This window comes from Pecten maximus, chromosome 18, assembly GCF_902652985.1.
Source record: "Pecten maximus chromosome 18, xPecMax1.1, whole genome shotgun sequence".
In the NCBI taxonomy this organism is placed as follows: Eukaryota; Metazoa; Mollusca; class Bivalvia; order Pectinida; family Pectinidae; genus Pecten; species Pecten maximus.
Window position 1 is genome coordinate 31,501,285 of NC_047032.1, and position 23,610 is coordinate 31,524,894.

Sequence of the window (23,610 nt, forward strand, 5' to 3'; positions counted from 1 at the left end):
GACCCATACTATAGTTGTATTGGTAAGGTGAATCTGTCGGTATGACCTTGAATGTCGTTGACATATCCACAATGTCAAAAGGGTTACCCATTAACGTCCCTAAGTAAGTATTGACTGAGATACGAGTCAGAGTGAGACAATTAATTATCAAACACGAGATGTGGATCCTTATTTAATATTAGTTAGCTGGCAGACAGAGGGGAAATTACGTCATTAAAATGGGATGTATTTCAAATTTCGGATAGGTTGTAACTTAGACACTCCCTGTATTCATAGCCACGTGCTATACATATAATATAAGTATATACGTGCATACAAAATCGCATTCCTCGTCTACTGTCAGGCATGTTTAGGTGCCTAAGAATACATTGTTCTACTTTGTTTTACTGTATATAATTGAAATGTTTTGGTGATATATATGCTGAAATAATAAATAATAATTATTATTTGGAGTAAACACAGTAACAGAGCGGTCTCAAAGCATTAACAAATCATTATCCGTGGTTATATGGGCCTTTAGCAACCAGTCAATGTCTCTCAACTCCCTGGGTTAGCATTCCGCCGGAGCTGCCATTTCGGCGCTAACACCTTTATACGACATGTTTTGCACTTCCCTGCCACCTACTTATTTACAGCTGAGTCGACTGGACTAATTAATCAAATTAATCAACTTCCGGACTCGTGCACCCCTCGAGACAGGACATATATGTGCATCAGTACACATGTACTAGTAAATATTGATTTAATATCATTTTTATATCTTGAGATTAATCTGGATTTTAATCCTCGGTAATTTTACATCAAACAATGGCGATGGAGATTAAAACATACGCTAGTACCTGTAGTATACATGTATATAGTAACTTTACATAACTGCATCCAAAACACACATATCTGCAAAGTGCGTGATTCTGAGCAGATTTTGTGAAATTAATATCATTTTCATTCAAAACATAGACGATGTATACTTTCATTTAAAACTTATACCTATGTTATTTGTTTATATAAACAAAGAGCCGTGTATAAAAATGCTAATTAACCTTAAAATACAAGAGGAAACGTCCCGACCTAACAATCGTAAGTCAATAAGTACTGCTCATAACTCACTGGGTGAAATAGATCGACCTTAGATTGCAGTCATAAGTCCTCGTTTATAAGAACGATTGTGTGTAGTTACCTCTCGTTACGTTAATTTGATATCTAGGGTTTAGTTGTAAGGTCAGTAACCCTGTAGCATTTGTACCACACCACAGTATTATGTCAGTTTATAGTCTACTAGGGAGGGGACAAAACGGAGTTTAGTGTGCAGTTGTTTAAATCGTTACTAGCTTAACGAGAGGATTGGACAGAATATCTTAATGATATACATCACTCTTCAAAATAACATTTAGCGAAATATGCATAAATTTACAAAATAAATGGCTATTTTTGTCTTTTGGGATGAAAATTTCAAACATATGAAAGTTTTTGGGGTAATATTAGTATTTTGGACACATTTTGAAAGGAACGTTTTTCCTGTACGAAAGATATCAATACTTTTAACCATAGAGTATATCGCGGAAATGATTAGCTATTTTCTAAACAAAAGTTAGAGAATGATCTCGGATATGACGTCATACGTCCTTAGATTAGAATGTGATACTTCCTGTGACGTTGTAGCTGACAGAATATGATATGTTGAGGAGATGTATGGATATTGACCAGAACAAAGGTATATTATCACCAATCAAACTCGTTCTCTTGTTAGATTTGTTTATGGTTTTTTAGTAGATTCCCTCGACAACGAAATAAAACGTGTATGGAAAAAAATATTTAGAACGAAATACTAGATAATAATTGTAGAGTCCTTCTCTTAAATAGCCAAGGTATTGTTAGAATGAGAACCAACAGTGGTAATTGTGTTGGGAGAATTGGTTTGACCTAGTTGAAATATCTGGCTGAATTTTCTACAGAATTGTTGACCTGTTGACATACAACTATCGCAATAAGATAGGGTATTTAGTAAAAGTTACATCTTAAGACGAAGTACAAATATACCTTCGTGATACATCAGGTTCTATATGACTCGGCACAATTGATATATCTCACTACTGTTATTATTGTATAATTGAGCTCGGTGGTGGGGATCTTTAATTGATCCTGTACTAGAGACTTGTCTTACGACATGGATACGATACGACCTGTATTGGCTCAGACAGAAGTACGATACTGTAAGGACCCTCTTACCTGCACGTGGTACACTGGTACCATTATGTAAATGAGTATTTATATGTAATCGATTATACTGGCTACCATTACTAATCACAAACTTGTAGGAAATACGATATTTATGTTTAACAACTTCGAGCTTAAATATGACATTCCTGGACAGAGCACGTGCGTGTCCCTTTGTGATGTTCTGGATATGAATGTTACACTATCCTACCATCCAGTACAGTATTCTATAACATAAAGGTAGTTAAGTTACTAATCGGTAGTATCACAACATCATCTTAAGTGTTGTATTTCACGAAAGGCAATATTAAATTACTCATAGTTATCATTTCAGCACATAAATAAAATAAACATATAAAATGTCTTTAAATCAAAATATCACATCACGGTTTGATCGACACCTTGGGGTTTTACGACAATAGTATCCCATGTAAGTCTATATGATGTTTATATTTTACGACAATAGTATCCCATGTAAGTCTATATGATGTTTATATTTTACGACAATAGTCCCCTATGTAAGTCTATATGATGTTTATATTTTACGACAATGATCTCTATATGTAAGTCTATATGATGTTTATATTTTACGACAATAGTATCCCATGTAAGTCTATATGATGTTTATATTTTACGACAATGGTGTCCCATGTAAGTCTATATGATGTTTATATTTTACGACAATAGTATCCCATGTAAGTCTATATGATGTTTATATTTTACGACAATGGTCTCCCATGTAAGTCGATAACCACTTTGTATAAGAATAACGATTTCTTTCGTGTAGGTACTCTCTGCTTATGGAAACAGATCTAATGTTATGATTAAAGTGCATGTGATTGATCTCGGTACATCACCTTTAAGGATAAGACTGCGGCAGACACAGACACAAAACAACAGAGATTAGTGTGATTTTAACTCAAAATCGATAAGATAAGAAAATCGAGGTTGTCGCGGAAACACCTGACAAAGTATTAGGTGAATAAGACAATGCGTCTCGGAAGTGTAAGCGTCCTTGCTTCGTTGACGACATTCTCTGTATACAGTACACTCCGACATCAGGTGTGAGATGTTGTTAAACAGAAAACGAATCGATGACCTTTTCACATTTTGGGTGTTAGCTATTCTTAACACCACTACTCCTGATCCAGCATATGTTTAGTGTCATCTGTGTCTATGAAGGTTGTCACTAATGTGTGTCCTCGTTAAATTATTTACAAGTCGTACCATATTTTCAACTCTATATATGAGTAGAAATATATTTGATCATCAAAGTTAATAGATATTGTTTTATTCCCCGATCGGACGTAAACAGTTGTGGGGTCACCTGCTTGACCACGTGGATTTTGCCGGTTACTCAGGTTTACTCCCACAGTAAGACCCCTCGCGCGCTCCCATTTGACAGGGCCAGCAACAGTGATTTATAAGTTAAACAACTTGATTCGCAATTGTTGTACAATAAATAAGGATTTGTTTTTACTCAATCGATATGGTATTGTGCTACTGCAGATAAAATACAATGTCAGTAGAATATAAACGGATCCTTGTATTTTTTGCTATACTCCTGTAAGAGTAGGTTAAGGAGTGGTGGCGATTAACCTAGCTATCTAAAGGAAACCCTCCCTTAGGGATAACTCTACAGGTAAATCCGATAGATAAGTCATTCCATCGGTAATGGATAATACCCGGATTATTTCTATCTACAGGTGTCCTATGTTACAAGTTTTGATACACAAAGGGATACTTGTACTATTTCTATTGTTATTCATATCAAAAAGAAGTCATGATATCAACTGGTAAATACGTCTACAAGCATCTTCTAGTAATCCAAATCCTGAAGGTGAAAACTGTACTTTGCTAATTGAAGCGGGCTAAGTTTTATAGAGCGGGTTCAGTCATTAGGGAGTGGCGAGGCTAATACTTGATCGTCTTGACCAATAACTCTTGGGGCTATTATAGACTGTCACATTAACATGTTGTTATTAAAACAAAGACAGGTTGAATGTTATTGGATATAATATTGTACAGCTGTATGTGATATAAACACGCCGTAGTAGAGTAAAGGATATATACAATTGGACATATGTAGATGTATATTTCGGAGACAATTCTCGTTTTAAACATGTCCGTTTAATATAATATCTTCATCTGTAAATTGTCAACTATATGATATGACGCTGTAGTAGAGTAAATGATATATACATGTAGGTATCTATTTCGATAGGCGGTTATTTTTAAATGTTAATAATTCGAATTGACAACATTATACTAACCAACACTAAATAAAACTTATATAAAGTACCTGGATTTTAAGAATTATTTGTTAGAGACATATTTATATATCTAAAAAAAACTTAAACAAAAATATTTTCATTGTAAATTGTGACTTACTTAATCGTCTTATTCCTGACCTTCAACGGGCAAACTTTATCTATCGCGTGTCTAGTGTGAATTCAGGTAACTATAAGGTTTATAAGAAAGACCGAAGATAAAGATTTTTTCTCTTGTTTCTATCCATATTTAGACGCGTCGCACGCGTCCAACGGATACATTTCGTTGAAAATAATAAAAATGTATTTTTGTTTATTTGGGTGTTTAACTAAAACAAAATATTATTTCTGACATGTCTGCAGTGGGTACCGTGGATATCTTCAGTGTACCTATGTTGTACGTTGACTGATATTTTACGTAAACAATATTTAACTTAAGTTAAACATTTAATAATGCGTTAATGGGATCAAATTAGGATTAGCAATGACCTTTCTCCTACACATATTCATTATAGAGGTAGTATATGACCTTTTGTAACTGGTAGGAATGTTTAACGTGTATTTAGTCTATTTACCAATGGAATTCTCACCATTGTAAAATGTGTTGGCATTCCTCATTCACACTGTGTGCGTTCTGAGTACAGTGTTTATTCGAACTGCCATATAAATGGTACATAATTGTCAGAAATATCACCATAACAACTGTCACAGGTCAGACAGCAGAAGGACAAAGTTATAAACACGCATACTAGCATGGTATTGCAACAAACTAACTAGAAAGAAGTGTGATTTAAAGAGTTATAAATGACATATATCGCGTGTCCATGATGACATCCTAATTGAAGGTATAGTGATGGCCCAGTGACATATAAAGGACCAAAACCGTCGGTAAGTGGTCATCTTAGATAACAGAGGGCGTAGGGAAAAGTATTTTTTTTACTGAGACAGTTCAATGTTTAAATGCATTTAAGCATCATCATAATCGAGGACAACGTTCTTTATATACTATATAACTGTACAATATCTGTCGGGTTTTTTCCAGAAAACTATTTCTGTTTATATTTTATGTTCCATCGATTTTGAGTTTGAGTTATGACTTTGTAATTATGTCGGTATTCTTTGCTGTTTTTCTAATTCATGTTCAATGTCGGCTACTTTGTGTAACAGTTTTGTAAACAGTCCAGCCGCCGGTTCCTATTGGTAGTCCTCACACGTTATATACAGGTGATGATTGCTGTTCTGTATTTTCGTCGCCTTGTTTGATCTACATTTATGTTTGACAAACGTCACCTATTTGCTTCTGTACAAGACATGCTACTTTAATGAATGCTGTCGTTTCTACAACATAGTAACATGACCTGCTTTAATGCCTTAAAATGTGTCCATGACATGTTTTGGGTACTTCATTTTGTCCCAGAACTGAAATGACGTCTGTTTTAATATGTATAATATGTATATGAGAATCTAATGTCCATAGTTATTTTGATATTAATGAAGACAGTTCATTATTTTCATATTTAACGAGACCTTAGTCGTAAAACAGCAAATTCAATTTATCATATAGCATATGTTGAAAATAAAAACACGTTTTCCATTTTACAGGACAAAACAGTACGGCCCTACTGATCCTTACAGCCTTGACATGACCAAGCCTGGATTAACCCTTTCAACCTAAGACGTAAGTTAATTTTGTATCAATGGAACTGTATCGCTTGGTCAGGGATAACACAATAATCGGACTCGTGTAAGTCTAACTCTTTCGGTATGACGTAATCGGTGGTCAAGGAGGGATTATAATGGAACGCACCTTGTTTATTTATATTACAGACAAAATGTGTTTAGATTTTCTCACCTTTTTATGTGTAACTGTTTAAATGTGTACATTAAGAGTAGTATAATCGTGTGTAAACCCCGTGGAATCTTACATATTATAATGGGTCAGAATAACAATACACGGTTTGGGCCATTACGAATGCTTTGTAAATATGGTGTAGCTATGTAGGACTGTCGACCGTAGAAGCATTTTTAAAACCAATTCATGGATTCAAAATCTTAAAATGTGTGCCTAAATGCAAGTAAAGTAAGAATTACATATGTGCTATGTACACTCATTTCTAAACGTGTCATAATTCACAAATTGATATTACCTTGTTCAGAAACAAAGTTATGTGTTCGAAAGTATTTCGTTGTAGAAGTGTATAAAAGTAACGCATACCTATATTGCAATGTACGTTTTATCAGGTTTAAGGTAGACTACAATATTTACAGTAGACATAACAGAATGTCTATACAATATGTTTAAACTACCTAGACACAACTGTACATTCTCATTCTCGGGGCCTGACACACACACATCCATTAGCAATGGAACATACAACTGTTACAAAGCATATCATCGTGCCATTACCAGCAGTACAAATCACACCAACGTTTCAATCCACATCTTCATCGAGTCCCCAAAACACTGGCACACAAACATAACATTTTTTATATCTCATCAGATACATTGATTCTGAAACGATAGTAAAACACGCTCTGATATATATATCCCCTCCTCTGAACCCCATTTTTCATAACCATAAGTTCTTGAAAAAAACGTGATGTGGCGGCCGTCAAGCGAAGGTGCATTTAACAAACTGAACATGGGAAATACTGACAAACATTCACGAAACTTAACACAAACTGATTGAATTACCATAATTCGTAAATTTCCATAAATTATCTTGGTTTCAAATGTCAAAGCTAGAAAGCCTTCGTGACATCGACATAATTCAATGTTGTTTTACAAACATAAAGCTCGCACACAGACTTACGGCCTGTGTTCGTAATTAGAGTAAAACTGTTCCGGACTTCCCATGTCGTTTTGACGTTTAGTGTCAACCCATCAAATCAGGGTCATTCAAACGGTTGTCAAAAATGACACTAACTGAACTAAATTTAGTAGGACTGTTTATATTTGAATCGATTTGAAGCGTTTGACATTATTCAACTCGCAGTAAATTGCATTAGTTTAAAACGCTAAGATCCATGGAAATGTTCTCTATAGACAAAACCTTCACATTTTTATCATTTTCATTTCAATTCGTCCTCAAGTTAAAGTGCAAAAAAAAACCATTAATCAAAGCAGTGTTACTACTTCATAGTATTGTCTACGTCTAGAATCTAGTTTTGTTCGGGAAATTACAATTTTCTGCAAGTCATTTTTGACCTGTGTAGACCTACAATGTAGTTGTATAAAGCAAAAGGTCCTTTTTGACTACTACCTTTCTTTTTTATTTTTAAATTTTATGGTCATGCATTCTTGTATTGAAGCTTGTGTAAGGAATGGTTTTAATGACCCATATACTCGTTTATATCGTAAATTATGAGTGGTTTTATCGTTGCAGCACTAACTTGTCTATAAACCTCGTTTTGAAAATTAATGAACCGTCCACTCTCGCTTATTACAGATGGGAGTAACGCATTCTCTATGATATCGTTCTCATGTAAGGGCGGTGGCGTCTTTACGGTGACATAACCATAATTTAAAAAGAGTTTGGGATTTCAAAGAAAATACCAGAATACTTTATAAACGATAATTTGAAATATAATCAGTGATCAACGTGTGATCAAAATGAAATAAACTAATAAATGTATGGTAACACTTGGGTAACTAAAGGTTTGGATTTCAGATTTTACTTTTCCTCTCAGACATACAGTGTAAGTGACAAGAGGTCACTATACATCATATTCATGTACACATGGCGGTTAGCAAAATATCAATGCAATAAACAACATATGCTACAATGATAAACACATCCAGTACTTGTTCAATTTTGTGTAGAAATTTGCTGATATTCGATAAAACCTTCACATTACATATAGTTAAAAATCCTTTCATTTTGATAAGGCTAGGATAAGTACTGTAGTAATTTTGAATGAATAATTGTCTTATCTGCTTAACACTTGTGTGATCACATTTAATAGATGGCAGGCAAAGCAAGAGTGTGAGGGAGGATAAATCTTCGATTCTATATACGAGAACATTTTAGTGTCTTATATTTATAACAAATAACATGAGCTCTGGACACCTATCATTACGACACCATCTTATAGTGTAATGAATGATATACTTTAGTAATTGATAATATAAATTATATATTATACAGAAGATAAAAGTGAAACGATCCAAGATCCTAAGGTTTATGTCAAAGCGAGTTTCATTACGATGTGCCTTATTTTACACCAGCTAATTCTCCAATCCACCAACTGTATAGCCACATCTTCACGGACGTAAACCAAATAGTAGACTGGCCACCAGACCCTAAGTTTTTTTTTTTTAAGAATTGCCAAGCTAAATTCTAATACCAGATTATCTGCCCCTAGTTTGAAACTTTCATAAAGCTCAATTTTATTTACAATTTTAATATTCTAGAGACGGGGCCAGTCTAACCAAATGGTAACACACCACCCCCTACCACCCCCTACACACTATAAGTTGTCGCCCCTGACGAGATAAGTAGGATATAGCAGGCCCAAATCTTGGGCTCTGTAACTGTAATGTTCCTAACAGAAATCAGTCCCGATCCCGGATGTACAGACTGTATGACCATTCCTCTCTGACGACAAGCAGCGAGATACGTTAGACATCCTTATGATTTATTTGGCATTGAACATAGAATGTCATTCTAACCATTTACAAATATCAAATTGCCTAAATATCTTGAACAATTCATATTTTCAAAAAAAGGGCAATAATTTCTGGGATAGAAGATAATGTTACTTTGAGTACTTTCTGCGAAATACCTTGAACAATCTGGCATTCCGATAAAAGTACCGACAATTTAGAGTTATCAGTTGATTGGAATACTTCTTCAGAGAAGACCAATTTATCTAAATGACATGTCGTTTTTATGCTTCAATCGTGACTTCAGGTCAGCTGGGTTTTTTTTTTGGCAAAACTGTAAGGAGTTAAGATGATAAAGCGCCAGGTTTTATTTAACGAGATATGGCAAGTTACTTTAGGAATCTAATATGAGACAAAAATAAAATACTGGCGCGCGCTAGTCACTTTGGTACGAGTCGTGAGAATTTTAATGAGAGACTCCAGATTCAGTATATGAAGTTTTATAAAACGGTTTAACATATTTTGAAACGGAGGTTTTGATGAGCGTCGACAAGAAGTGAAATAGATTACCGATTACCTAGACTTGGCTCTTCTGATATCCAAACTTGTTTTTATGACGCTACAGCAGAATGAAGTACGATTGCTGACACACGCCAATTTTCTTACCGCCTGTGTACTCGTTGAGTGCCTTTCTCTACCAAATGACTAATACGTGTTCATATTTTCGGTTGCGCCACGAATATATAGCAGGTACGCAATAGAAACGATCCCATTTTAACCAAATTTCTAGGGTAATACTTCAGAAAATCCTAATACTAATTCTTATAATCTCATTTTCGAACTGACGCACATGTCTACATTCCTATCGCTAATTACCAAACGGTGTGTTAGTTCAGACACATAGAATAGCTTAGCGTGATTGTCTTACTTCAAAAAGTCATTCAGAAAAATTAATTAAATTCCTTCAGAATTCGAAGAAAGGCAAAACTCAGGAATAAGGGTAATTATGTAGAAGTGTATCTCTCCGACGGTCTTATCACAAATGACTATCTCCTATAAATTTCAAACAGAAGTAAAGTAAAAGTGATGTATGAGAGAAAGAGTAATATGGATTGCACAAGTGATGAACCTGGGGGTGTGTGAGTCAGTGAGGGGATGTCATGATTCACGCGTGAGCGGTGTATGTGTTGTATATAGGGGGCGGTACTGGAGGGGGGTGGGGGGGGGGGTACTGGGGGGGGGGGGGGGGGTACTGGAGGGGGCGGTACTGGAGGGGGTTTGGGAAGTCACAAGGAGAAAGCATATTATCAACGCCCATCGTTTTCAACATCATGCGTTTTCTAATATGAACAAATTGATCAAAAGATGAGAGACTACGTAATTGTCATTTTTTTCTTCGAAAATATCCCCTAAACATGATTAAAAGAACATAAAGATTTCATTTAAATAAGCTATCTATTATACTGTTAACTCCAGTAACTGCAAATTAGACAACAATTACTAGTGTTACCGGTAAATAAATGACTTTGTTTCTATACAAACATGAAACGTTATGTATGATATAGCTAGCGAGTAAGTAGTCAACAGGACAGAGCAGGTACAGTGTAGCATATAGAACTAAGATGGAAATAATAAGGAGTAGGAAACAAAGATGATGGGAGGTAAACGGGGACACATGATGCTGGTGGACACAGCCATAAGTAACGAGTCGAATTCATATGTAACAGTGGGATGTCGTGCTTTCGTTCCAGGAACATATTTACATAAAACGCGTATCCAATCAGGTATTATCTAACATATAACCATACCATGAATATCCAATGGGATAAAACGTAACATATTCACATATCAGGAATATTCAATGATATATTGTGTTACATAAATGCATTCATCTAGTATATCCAGTTAAATAAATCATAAAAAAGTTGAAATTGCGTATAGGTATATCCAACCAAATACTTTGTCAGACACTCGTATATATGTATCACCAATCAAATCTAGCTTTACACATTAACACATCGTATACCCAATCAAATCCAGCGTTACACATTGACACATCGTATAACCAATCAAATCCAGTGTAACATAATAATACATATCGTATATCCAATCAAATACAGTGTCAGACTGGTATATATGTATCACCAATCAAATCCAGTGTAACACATTTACACACATCATATATCCAATCAAATCCAATGAAACACATTAAAACATATCGAATACTCAATCAAATCCAGTGACCCAATCAAATCCAGTGTAACACATTCACACACATCGTATACCCAATCAGATCCAGTAAAACACATTCAAACACATCGTATACCAGTCAAAATTGAATTGCCGCGCACTTGTGGTATTTGTCGTGATTAGACATCAGGACGTCATTGAAACAGGAGCCGTCTGTTATGACATCCGGTAATACTGCAGACTTTCAAACTTAATAACCCACAAAATTTTAAACAAACAGCAATCCGATATGGACTGTTTACTCATTTTCGACACGAAAACCTGAACGTTACTTACTTTTTGTACCGATCTTATCTTTAATTGGTGACGTCACAAGGGACCTTCTAGGTAATATATTTTGAACCTGATGTGTTTTTATAAACAAAATCATTGTTTCGGATATGTTTGATATTTGTTTTATTAAAATTGTTGACTGCTTCAGAAAGTATTGGTAATTTGATATAAACTGGGTATGTACATTTTATATTGCTTCGTTTTATATAAGTAAAACACTTCTTAAACATATTTCTTGACATGCATTAAGCGACTTTAGTTTTATATTAGATCAGTGGAAACGCTTGATATTGTGATACAAATTGACCTACTCATTGGATTGCAAACATGACGTGGCCAACTAATACTTAATATCGAATTAAACCAAACGAGCTCCGGACTTTCAGTTTTCAATTTGTGTTCACCTTTCTCAAAAGTGAAGTTTTACAATAATCTGATATACTCATAAATAGTTTACGTGCCACTAATATCGCTGTTAAAGATGTTCCGTTTCCGCAACAACAAAGGTCAAAAGTTCAGATGATTAAGCCAATGAATGGGTAGTTTGATGTGTCCCCATATTGAATTGTCGTAATTGTATATGGAACACGAAACCCTGCCTGCCAATGTCACAAGACTCTCATCTATGTAAACTTTGAAGTCAAGCAGAAAGGCAAAAGTACCAATTACAACGAATCTGCTGGATTGGGGAACAGACTAGAGAGAGACAATACCCATGTCATTCCTTGTTTATCCAATGTGTTCTTATATTGAAATGTTGTAACTCGTACATGAAAATTTTAAACCATCTCATGTCTACATATAGTGCTGTTACACAGCGTGACTTAGCCTCGAGCAAAGGGCGACAGTACCAATTCCAAACAGTTAGGTTGTTTGTCTCTCACTGCAGGTAGCATATAACCTTTCCTGCTTTTGTAATCACTGAAGATACTAGCGATGTGGGCCCGAGGAATGAGTTAGAATACGAAAAGTTACAGCTAGTTAAATAGAAAACATGAAAACAAGAATCTAAATATAAGAACAGCAGATTAAATCAATATATCATTTCCCCCTGTAGAGATACAATAATTCTCTAATTTTACAGGGAGGTCCCATACTTTTTGTAGTACTAATTCTTACGATAGGGCGATCGGTAATAGGGAAGATAGCGTTGCCACAGACCTGTACAAATATTGGAACTTTGGTGGATTGCATTAGCACCGTCCATGACAGGGCGTTCCCCAGGGAAATATATCACTATATACGGAATGGTAATCGTTTTCAAAGACTTGATAACATTTTAAAGATCGAAATTCAACCACAATAGTAATAAAACATGTCTGATGTCCGTATCATTAACAGGTATGACCAAATCTAAAAATAGATGAAACAAAAGGCTATTGTTCACATAACAGTAAGTGTCAATAAACATGTATATATTAATGTTAATTGGTTCTCGCGGATATTGGCCTGTCTAAATAATTACTTCTGTATGTAAATCACACTGTTAAATAATATTGTTTGATTTCAAAATAGCTCTGCCTCTGAACTTTGACATGTAAGTATGTAGTATTATATATATATGGTATCATAATCGTCAACTGGAATGAATTCTGTCATGCTGATATCGTAATTAACCCTGAAGAGACAGTCTCGAATTAACTCGGAAAGGTCAGACGGAATGGCCGTGTATAAAACCATACGAGATGGACTTGGTAACCAAATGATGAACAGTGTTCGGACGTAGATAGCTTGTGATATATAGTTACTGCCGCGGAATAGAGAAATATTCAACTCTGACAGGAGTATACAGTGGACAGTCCGTAAGTACTATCACAGTCGTACAGTTCCGGGTTTACCAAGCTGGCGCACATATATATTGAAAAACTATGATTTTATACATGTTTATCAGCATTCCTTACGTAAAGAAATCCGCTGTGTGAAAAATGCGGATACTCAAAACACGAAATTGACACCACGTGTTTGCTCGTAAGAGTATTCCATATCACGGGATTTTATATGCTTTATGTCATAAGTTATGCATATTGTTTTGTGTTACTTATCTTAGAGACCTATCTGTATATCACGAATATTTCACTTTTGAACAAAATTGAACATCTGACATTTACAAGACCTTTTGCAGTTCTGTTTCAATCGCGATGTCTTTTGTCTATTTCTCACCTCTAAATTTGAAGAATCGATAATGAACATTAAGGGTCATTTGTGAGTATATTTTGGTAGATGTATTGTTATTTCATATAGTTTCTGGAGACATCAGTCTTCTTTTAAGGTTAAAGACAATCGAGACAGGAAATATGTCGGCATGTGTTTCCGATGTTTATTGTCCAAACTGATTTGAAACTCGGTAAACGACGCATTTTATTTCTAATCATATAGCTGTGTAAAACATCAACATTGCGGCCGTTGTAAATGTCCTGAACGGCATTTTTTCGGGTCGAAGTTACCTGTTTACAAAGGAGTCAATCTTGTTTGACTTGTAACTAACGCCTTCGTAAACATTTTAAATCGATTTTATTTCTTTGGTAAACATTCTCAATTTGCAATTTTTTAATCCACCCCATTGGGACAACACGTAAAGCACTAGTTTGTATAGGTCTGTTCTGTGAATGGCGTGTCACTAGTTTATTTTGTGTGGTTCTCTCTTTGAAGGACATGTCACTAGTATCTCTCTAATTGTTGGCTTCTCTAAGCTGGGTAGTATTGTACTTGAGGTTTCTTTCAGGCAAGCTGTACTAGAAAGGTGTCTGAAGAGGACATGTATTTATACATCGTGTATTCAGTAAACAAAGTAGATGCCAATAGATGAATGATCGTAATTCTCGATTCACCATCAACACTGGGGGGTATTATAGTAACAGTAGTTGTCAATTTAATTGTATGTTTACAACAACACTTTGGGTGGGACTACCTGTAGAACAAGGTGGGGGACCTCCTCCATAAGTACCATTGAAATACAATTGGTTTATAGAGATGTGTAAAGCTTAGAGCAATTTATTCTTCACCCTCATGGAGACCTGTTTTACCCTGTTCTACGTTTAGGGCACAGTCCCATTTAAAGTTAAACACCTCACCGAGTGAATGTGAATGGGTGCAGAATGATTTCTAATCTAAAACTAATATAGCATTGTTCAGTATGGAGATTATCAGTTTGACATCATTATAATAAGATAGTATCTTTACACAAACTGCGATTGAAAACTGTTTTGAAGGTTTCGAAAGGTTTCTTTAAGTTAAGAAGACAAATGCCAGAGCCTTGATGATCGCGTTAATTGAGCTGTAAAATTGCCAGAACGTATTTCATCATTTGCACTGTGAGCTTGACGACAGGAACGGACGTTTTCGAAAGCTTATAGTTTTCAATCGCTGTGTTAAAGATACAAATATTTTCTGACATTTTCTGGTACAAAGAATCAGATCAATAACTGAATGCGTTATAACGCACCATTTAAGCTTAAAACATTAATATTTCAAGGTCGTATCAAGTGACTTGTTTCTAGATATATTGCATGCCTGACGAAGGATACAAGGTCATAGATACAAGATTGTTTTATTTTGTGTCGTGTGTTTTAACAACACACATTATCTCAGTAGAGCTATTACTACGACAAGGTCATAACTACTGACTAGATTTATAACGCACCCGACGAAAGCTACAAACGACCTTCTTAAGTACGTTGTATATTATATAGGACTCCCATTGACCTCGGATATCAACAACTGGGGGTTCCCAGATAAACGAAGATATAACTAACGAATTTGAAATATCAAACGCTCCAATATTTATACATTAATGTATCTATGTCTTTCTGTCAACGGATATTGAAATATTAACACTACAAAATATCCAAGCACCTTGTAGAATTTCATTTATAAACATGTCTGTCACCAATTCCTGACTACAGTTTCCTAGCGACACAATATTGAACCTATTTTAGATAGGGCCTACATATAAAACAAAAATAGGGACTACATATGAAACATAAGGTGATTGGCTGATTTAGATGTGTGGGGTCCTATAAAACATACGTTGATTGGCTGATTTAGATGTGTGAAGGGCCTATAAACCATCTCCAGGAGACATCCTGTTCATACACATGCTGAAAAAAGTTTGGTTTTTGTCTGCGTGACAGCCAAGGTCAACTGAAGTAAGACTCCCCAACGTGATGGGGACACTTAATGTCGTGAACTGGACAGAGCCAGCATGACCTTTCACCCCGCTGTCGTATTGTCCAATCTAATCACCAATTAGAAGGATTCGGGGGAAAGTAGAAATAAGAGTAAAATACGTTTACACATCCGAGGGGACCAGATGTTCCTATTTCAAAGGAACTTGTGCACTTTCGGCAGTTTCTCTAAATGCTTATTTCATTTGTTATGTATTTAATGATTGAGAATACTTCCATTTAACATTGGGGTAATATCTGAAATAAAGTACTTGTCTTTACTCTATATACAAAATGCCAAACGTTATTTTACATTAATTGAGAAACAGGTTATATCAGCTGATGCTTATCACTGTTGTTAGCCCGGATGGAAGGGCCTCAGTGAAAGGCACGTGCATTGCCTGTGAGATACCCGACCACCCAGTCTGTTCTCCATCAACACGAGGTGGTACACGAGAAGATTCTCGGGTATCTGAGGCCCGTATGTTAGGTAGTCCTAAGCCGAACAGGTCAATACTTTGTTCAGGTCTGACAGACATTCTGACTGATGGACGTTATACCTTTCACCAACAGAGATCGGGGACTCTGACTGACAGGTGTTATACCTACCACCAACAGAGATCGGGGACTCTGACTGACGGACGTTATACCTACCACCAACAGAGATCGGGGACTCTGACTGACGGACGTTATACCTACCACCAACAGAGATCGGGGACTCTGACTGACGGACGTTATACCTACCACCAACAGAGATCGGGGACTCTGACTGACGGACGTTATACCTACCACCAACAGAGATCGGGGACTCTGACTGACGGACGTTATACCTACCACCAACAGAGATCGGGGACTCTGACTGACGGACGTTATACCTACCACCAACAGAGATCGGGGACTCTGACTGACGGACGTTATACCCGTCACCAACAGAACGGGGACTCTGACTGACGGACGTTATACCTACCACCAACAGAGATCGGGGACTTTGACTGACGGACGTTATACCTACCACCAACAGAGATCGGGGACTCTGACTGACGGACGTTATACCTGTCACCAACAGAGATCGGGGACTCTGACTGACGGACGTTATACCTGTCACCAACAGAGATCGGGGACTCTGACTGACGGACGTTATACCCGTCACCAACAGAACGGGGACTCTGACTGACGGACGTTATACCTGTCACCTACAGAGATCGGGGACTCTGACTGACGGACGTTATACCCGTCACCAACAGAACGGGGACTCTGACTGACGGAAGGTATACCTGTCACCTACAGAGATCGGGGACTCTGACTGACGGACGTTATACCTGTCACCAACAGAGATCGGGGACTCTGACTGACGGACGTTATACCCGTCACCAACAGAACGGGGACTCTGACTGACGGACGTTATACCTACCACCAACAGAGATCGGGGACTCTGACTGACGGACGTTATACCTACCACCAACAGAGATCGGGGACTCTGACTGACGGACGTTATACCTACCACCAACAGAGATCGGGGACTCTGACTGACGGACGTTATACCTACCACCAACAGAGATCGGGGACTCTGACTGACGGACGTTATACCTACCACCAACAGAGATCGGGGACTCTGACTGACGGACGTTATACCTACCACCAACAGAGATCGGGGACTCTGACTGACGGACGTTATACCTACCACCAACAGAGATCGGGGGACTCTGACTGACAGACATTATACCTGTCATCAACAGAGGTCGGGGACTCTGACTGACGGACGTTATACCTACCACCAACATAGATCGGGGACTCTGACTGACAGACGTTATACCTACCACCAACAGAGATCGGGAACTCTGTAACAAACAAACATCTATAACGACGATTAATATCCCTTTTCAATTTGGCGGGACGATCTACTAACGAGGAGGGATAAACATTTAGATTGTTAATTCTTTACCTTTTGAGGTCACGAAAGGTGAAATCAACAATTTTATGCATTTTACCACTGAGAAGGTGGTACTAAAACCCTATGCTTACATTTTTATTGAAAACTTATTTAGTAAATGCATTCATCAGTTTTATTAAGATCAACAATATTTGTTAAAATATGATTATAAAACGTCACAGCAGATTAATTTTATATCCTATCACGGAATCCCAGGTATCAATGTGTTTAGTGTTGTATTAGTCCCGGCCCAGGTAATTTATAGCTGATATACTTATCAGTTTGGTGAAACGATTCAATGGATTTGTAAAGAAGCTATCATCCCGGAGTGATAAAATCATCCACCTGTTTGCTCCTCGTCACAGTTTGTCCGGGGCTACCGGAAGTTCAAGGACTCCATACCTTATAATCAGTGGATATTCATTGACGTAAAACATTTCATAGATTATTTGTAAATCTAAAGACTTTTAATTTATGTAGTATTTCGATTTAATCTACTAAAATGATAATTGATTGTTATTTAAGACTGGCTTGTGCGGTTGTGTACGTCGATATATGGAGTTGTTTGTGTAGATTGCTTTTAATGTCTAAATACACCCACTTTACTGCCAGTGACTTTATCGTTTTATTTGACGAGTAAGTTACAAACAGATTATCCATACACTGTACATTGTTCGTCCTTAAATGACCAAAGCTATTGATAGGACGTTAAACAATACCAAACCCACACAGGGGAGGCCGTCCTTAAATGACCATAGCTATTGATAGGACGTTAAACAATACACAGGGGAGGCCGTCCTTAAATGACCATAGTGGTTGAAAAGATGTAAAACAATATAAAACCATACAAAATCAATATACACTGTCGATTGTGAGTCTCCACTGTCGCCGAAAAAGTAAAATCAAAAATAAAATAGCTATTGGCGACTGAGGTACGCTTGTCTTAATGAACGTGTTCCAGATTTTGTATCTCCATCACACCATAAGGATGACCGGTTTATGGAAGGTCGGGAATAAGTATTGACACGAGTGTTAAGATGATTTTGGAAGGTCAGGCTCAAAAGTATGTCAACTAGGTTAGGGGTGACTGAATAGTAGGTCAACTAGGTTAGGGGTGATTGAAAAGTAGGTCAACTAGGTTAGGGGTGACTGAATAGTATGTCAACTAGGTTAGGGGTGACTGAATAGTAGGTCAACTAGGTTAGGGGTGACTGAATAGTAGGTCAACTAGGTTAGGGGTGAATGAATAGTATGTCAACTAGGTTAGGGGTGACTGAATAGTAGGTCAACTAGGTTAGGGGTGACTGAATAGTAGGTCAACTAGGTTAGGGGTGACTGAATAGTAGGTCAACTAGGTTAGGGGTAACTGATTTTTAGTCTAGCGTGGGAGTATATACTAGGACAACGGAATTTATTGAATGTATAATGGACAAGTTAGTGACAGCATAAGTGGTCGATAGAGGGAGCTGGTGACAGAGTAAGTGGTCACTAGAGGGAGTTTTCGACAGAGTAAGTGGTCGCTAGAGGGAGCTAGTGACAGAGTAAGTGGTCACTAGAGGGAGTTGGCGACAGAGTAAGTGGTCACTAGAGGGAGTTGGCGACAGAGTAAGTGGTCACTAGAGGGAGTTGGCGACAGAGTAAGTGGTCACTAGAGGGAGTTGGCGACAGAGTAAGTGGTCACTAGAGGGAGTTGGTGACAGAGTAAGTGGTCACTAGAGGGAGTTGGCGACAGAGTAAGTGGTCACTAGAGGGAGCTGGCGACAGAGTAAGTGGTCACTAGAGGGAGCTAGTGACAGAGTAAGTGGTCACTAGAGGGAGTTGGCGACAGAGTAAGTGGTCACTAGAGGGAGTTGGCGACAGAGTAAGTGGTCGCTAGAGGGAGTTGGCGACAGAGTAAGTGGTCACTAGAGGGAGCTAGTGACAGAGTAAGTGGTCACTAGAGGGAGCTGGTGACAGAGTAAGTGGTCGCTAGAGGGAGCTGGTGACAGAGTAAGTGGTCGCTAGAGGGAGCTAGTGACATAGTAAGTGGTCACTAGAGGGAGTTGGCGACAGAGTAAGTGGTCACTAGAGGGAGTTGGCGACAGAGTAAGTGGTCACTAGAGGGAGTTGGCGACAGAGTAAGTGGTCACTAGAGGGAGCTAGTGACAGTGTAAGTGGTCACTAGAGGGAGTTGGTGACAGAGTAAGTGGTCACTAGAGGGAGTTGGCGACAGAGTAAGTGGTCACTAGAGGGAGTTGGCGACAGAGTAAGTGGTCACTAGAGGGAGCTAGTGACAGAGTAAGTGGTCACTAGAGGGAGTTGGTGACAGAGTAAGTGGTCACTAGAGGGAGTTTGCGACAGAGTAAGTGGTCGCTAGAGGGAGTTGGCGACAGAGTAAGTGGTCACTAGAGGGAGCTGGCGACAGAGTAAGTGGTCAATAGAGGGAGTTGGCGACAGAGTAAGTGGTCACTAGAGGGAGCTGGCGACAGAGTAAGTGGTCAATAGAGGGAGTTGGCGACAGAGTAAGTGGTCACTAGAGGGAGCTGGCGACAGAGTAAGTGGTCAATAGAGGGAGTTGGCGACAGAGTAAGTGGTCACTAGAGGGAGTTGGCGACAGAGTAAGTGGTCACTAGAGGGAGCTGGTGACAGAGTAAGTGGTCACTAGAGGGAGTTGGCGACAGAGTAATTGGTCACTAGAGGGAGTTGGCGACAGAGTAAGTGGTCACTAGACGGAGCTGGCGACAGAGTAAGTGGTCACTAGAGGGAGCTGGTGACAGAGTGTGGTCACTAGAGGGAGTTGGCGACAGAGTAATTGGTCACTAGAGGGAGTTGGCGACAGAGTAAGTGGTCACTAGAGGGAGTTGGCGACAGAGTAAGTGGTCACTAGTGGGAGTTGGCGACAGAGTAAGTGGTCACTAGAGGGAGTTGACGACAGAGTAAGTAGGCACGAGAGGGAGCTGGTGACAGCGTTAGTGGCCGCTAGAGGGAGTTTGCGACAGAGTAAGTGGTCACTAGAGGGAGTTGGCGACAGAGTAAGTGGTCACTAGAGGGAGTTTGCGACAGCATAAGTGGTCACTAGAGGGAGTTTGCGACAGAGTAAGTGGTCACTAGAGGGAGTTTGCGACAGCATAAGTGGTCACTAGAGGGAGTTTGCGACAGCATAAGTGGTCACTAGAGAGAGTTTGCGACAGAGTAAGTGGTCACTAGAGGGAGTTTGCGACAGCATAAGTGGTCACTAGAGAGAGTTTGCGACAGAGTAAGTGGTCGCTAGAGGGAGCTAGTGACATAGTAAGTGGTCACTAGAGGGAGTTGGCGACAGAGTAAGTGGTCACTAGAGGGAGCTGGCGACAGAGTAAGTGGTCACTAGAGGGAGTTGGCGACAGAGTAAGTGGTCACTAGAGGGAGTTGGCGACAGAGTAAGTGGTCACTAGAGGGAGTTGGCGACAGAGTAAGTGGTCACTAGAGGGAGTTGGCGACAGAGTAAGTGGTCACTAGAGGGAGTTGGCGACAGAGTAAGTGGTCACTAGAGGGAGTAGGCGACAGAGTAAGTGGTCGCTAGAGGGAGCTAGTGACATCGTAAGAGGTGACTAGATGAGGCTTGTGACAGTAAGTTGTGACTAGAGGGAGAACGTCCTCTGCTATTGGTTACTGTATGTAAAAATTTGAGTATAGAACTGTATGGGGACGACTACGGAAAGACACGCGGAGAAATCAGGAACTATCGAGCTTTATAGAGTACGCTGTTAAGTAGATTTGATAAGTTCAAGCATTGTTCAGATCTGAGTTCAGGCGCGCTAACTATGAAGCGGGAGGCGATAGGTTTTAGTCGAGATTGGCTGAAGAATGTAGATAACGTTCGGAATCAATAGATCGGAGGAGCTTTACGATCTCTGACGAGTTTAACTGACTGTAAAATAGATAAACCCATCGTGGATGACCATTATGGTCAGATATGATTTTCCTCGAGCTCGAAATCTCAGCATGTGGTCTTTGGTGTAAAAATCTGTTCTTATTAGGCTGATAGAGAAGTAACTCTACTAGGCTGATAGAGAAGTAACCCTACTCAAAGCTGAGTACAACCCTGGGACTAAGGACGAGAACGAGTAGTTTAAGCTTGTAATCGCGTCTATAGTCTCGTTATAAAGTTCAATCTCACGAGATCTTGAGATAAAAAAAAACTGCATTATTTATTGTGAATGTTTAGGGTCATTCGTCATTCATCACTATTTGTGTTGTGGACATTTCTTATTTCAGATAATTTTTAACTGAATAAAATGTTTAGCATATCCTTTCCGCAACTATGATAGAAATCATCATCATCATCATCATCATCATCATCATCATCATCATTAGTGCGCCTACTATCTCACTGGCTATACACGTAAAAGCTAATAGAAGTGAGATCGTGCCATGACATCCGCAGTCTTATGTAGTAAAGTAGCTGTCGACATGTATTACATGTACAATGTAAAGCGGTTAATATTTCAAAATCTCGAAGATGTTAATTCAAACTTCAACTTTGACTTATCTATTTTTAGAAATAAAAATCTCTCTATGGATGAAAACTTAAATTTTTAGAAATGTGCAATATTTCATAAAAACCAACAATAAATCTAGTTTTTTTAGGAAACTGTACATAGTTTGAACTTATTCCAAAGAACAATGTTACCACAGTTTGAGGGGTATATTAACCTTTTCTTATGCCAAATATTTAAATATGGACAAGTTTGGGAAAGGACGCCGCTAAGAGTTTTTAAGATTCTAAGATTCAGATTCTTTATTTGCTTAATTTTTACAACTTATCACAATTATTTAGGACCACATCGACACGCATTACCTTCAATACACAATTCACTTCCTCACTTAAAATCTAATTAAATCAAGTGTAAACACTGAAGATGATCGATGGTACAAAGTAATCACGTATGATTTCCGTCAGGTTTCATTCGGACACTCTCGGAAACATTCGTTTCTGCACTTGCTCTACATCAAGGTTGTGCCTACTCATAATGCTTTGTTTTGTGACGATTAAAAATGTTAACATAAATCTGTACTACATATACATATTGATTTATGTCGAATATTTTAATGAGCTGACGGGGACTATACAGACAGGTAATATTCAATTTCAATTTCTTTATTGACTGTAGGCCATACGGCCCATAAGTACATATTATAAACAAAACAATACATGATAATGGCATAGAACAGCAATGCTACAGTACAAATACAAAGTGGAGTACGGATTAAAGATATAAAGATCGGATTTTGTTTGCTTCAAATATAAATTTGCCTAAGCGACTTAATTCTTTGATATTTTGTACACTTAATAACTGTATCAATTTGAACATTGAAGGCTTTTGCCAATAGTATTTCTTAATGAGGCGTCTTCTTAAATTGGTATACTTATTACATATTAATACAAAATGGTATTCATCTTCTATCTCAGTCGTTGATTTACAAATTAAACAGTGTCTCAAATTTCGATCAATATTGTTAAAGCGGCCAGTTTCGATTGATAAACATATTCTGAATTTCATAGGTATATACTTAGTTAAATAAAACTGAATAGAAAAATTATCCACAATATGTTTATATAAAACACATTTCGAGGACTTTTCTAATGCATCTCTCAAATACTGTTGGGCTTGGTCAAAAATTCTTTGTCGTATACAAGGTAAAATAGTTTCAGAGTTATTTGGTGATTGACAGAACCATATTTCGCCGAAACCTAAAGAGCATAATAACTCCTTTCCACCGTGTACCCAATTAAAACATAAACCAGTGTTTTTACTTAATAAAAAATCATATATACCCACGTACTTATATATATCACCTGTGCTAATTACCGATGTGTATTACCCGCGGCAGTAATTAGGCGGAGATTAACGTTAATTAGGGATATTACGTAAGACAACGCTGGAA

General features: G+C 37.9%; 1 protein-coding gene across 3 annotated transcripts in view; it reads left to right on the forward strand.

Annotated features, from left to right (window-relative positions):
- Positions 1 to 23,610, forward strand: part of LOC117316551 (protein FAM167B-like) — a 71,208-nt gene that overhangs the window by 43,493 nt on the left and 4,105 nt on the right. For 2 of the 3 annotated variants that reach the window (XM_033871189.1, XM_033871192.1), the window contains exon 2: positions 6,087 to 6,162. The gene's annotated coding sequence lies outside the window, so the exon portion shown is untranslated. Of the gene's footprint in view, positions 1 to 5,093; positions 5,373 to 6,086; positions 6,163 to 23,610 lie in introns of those variants that run through there. The other variant, XM_033871190.1, reaches the window with a different exon arrangement.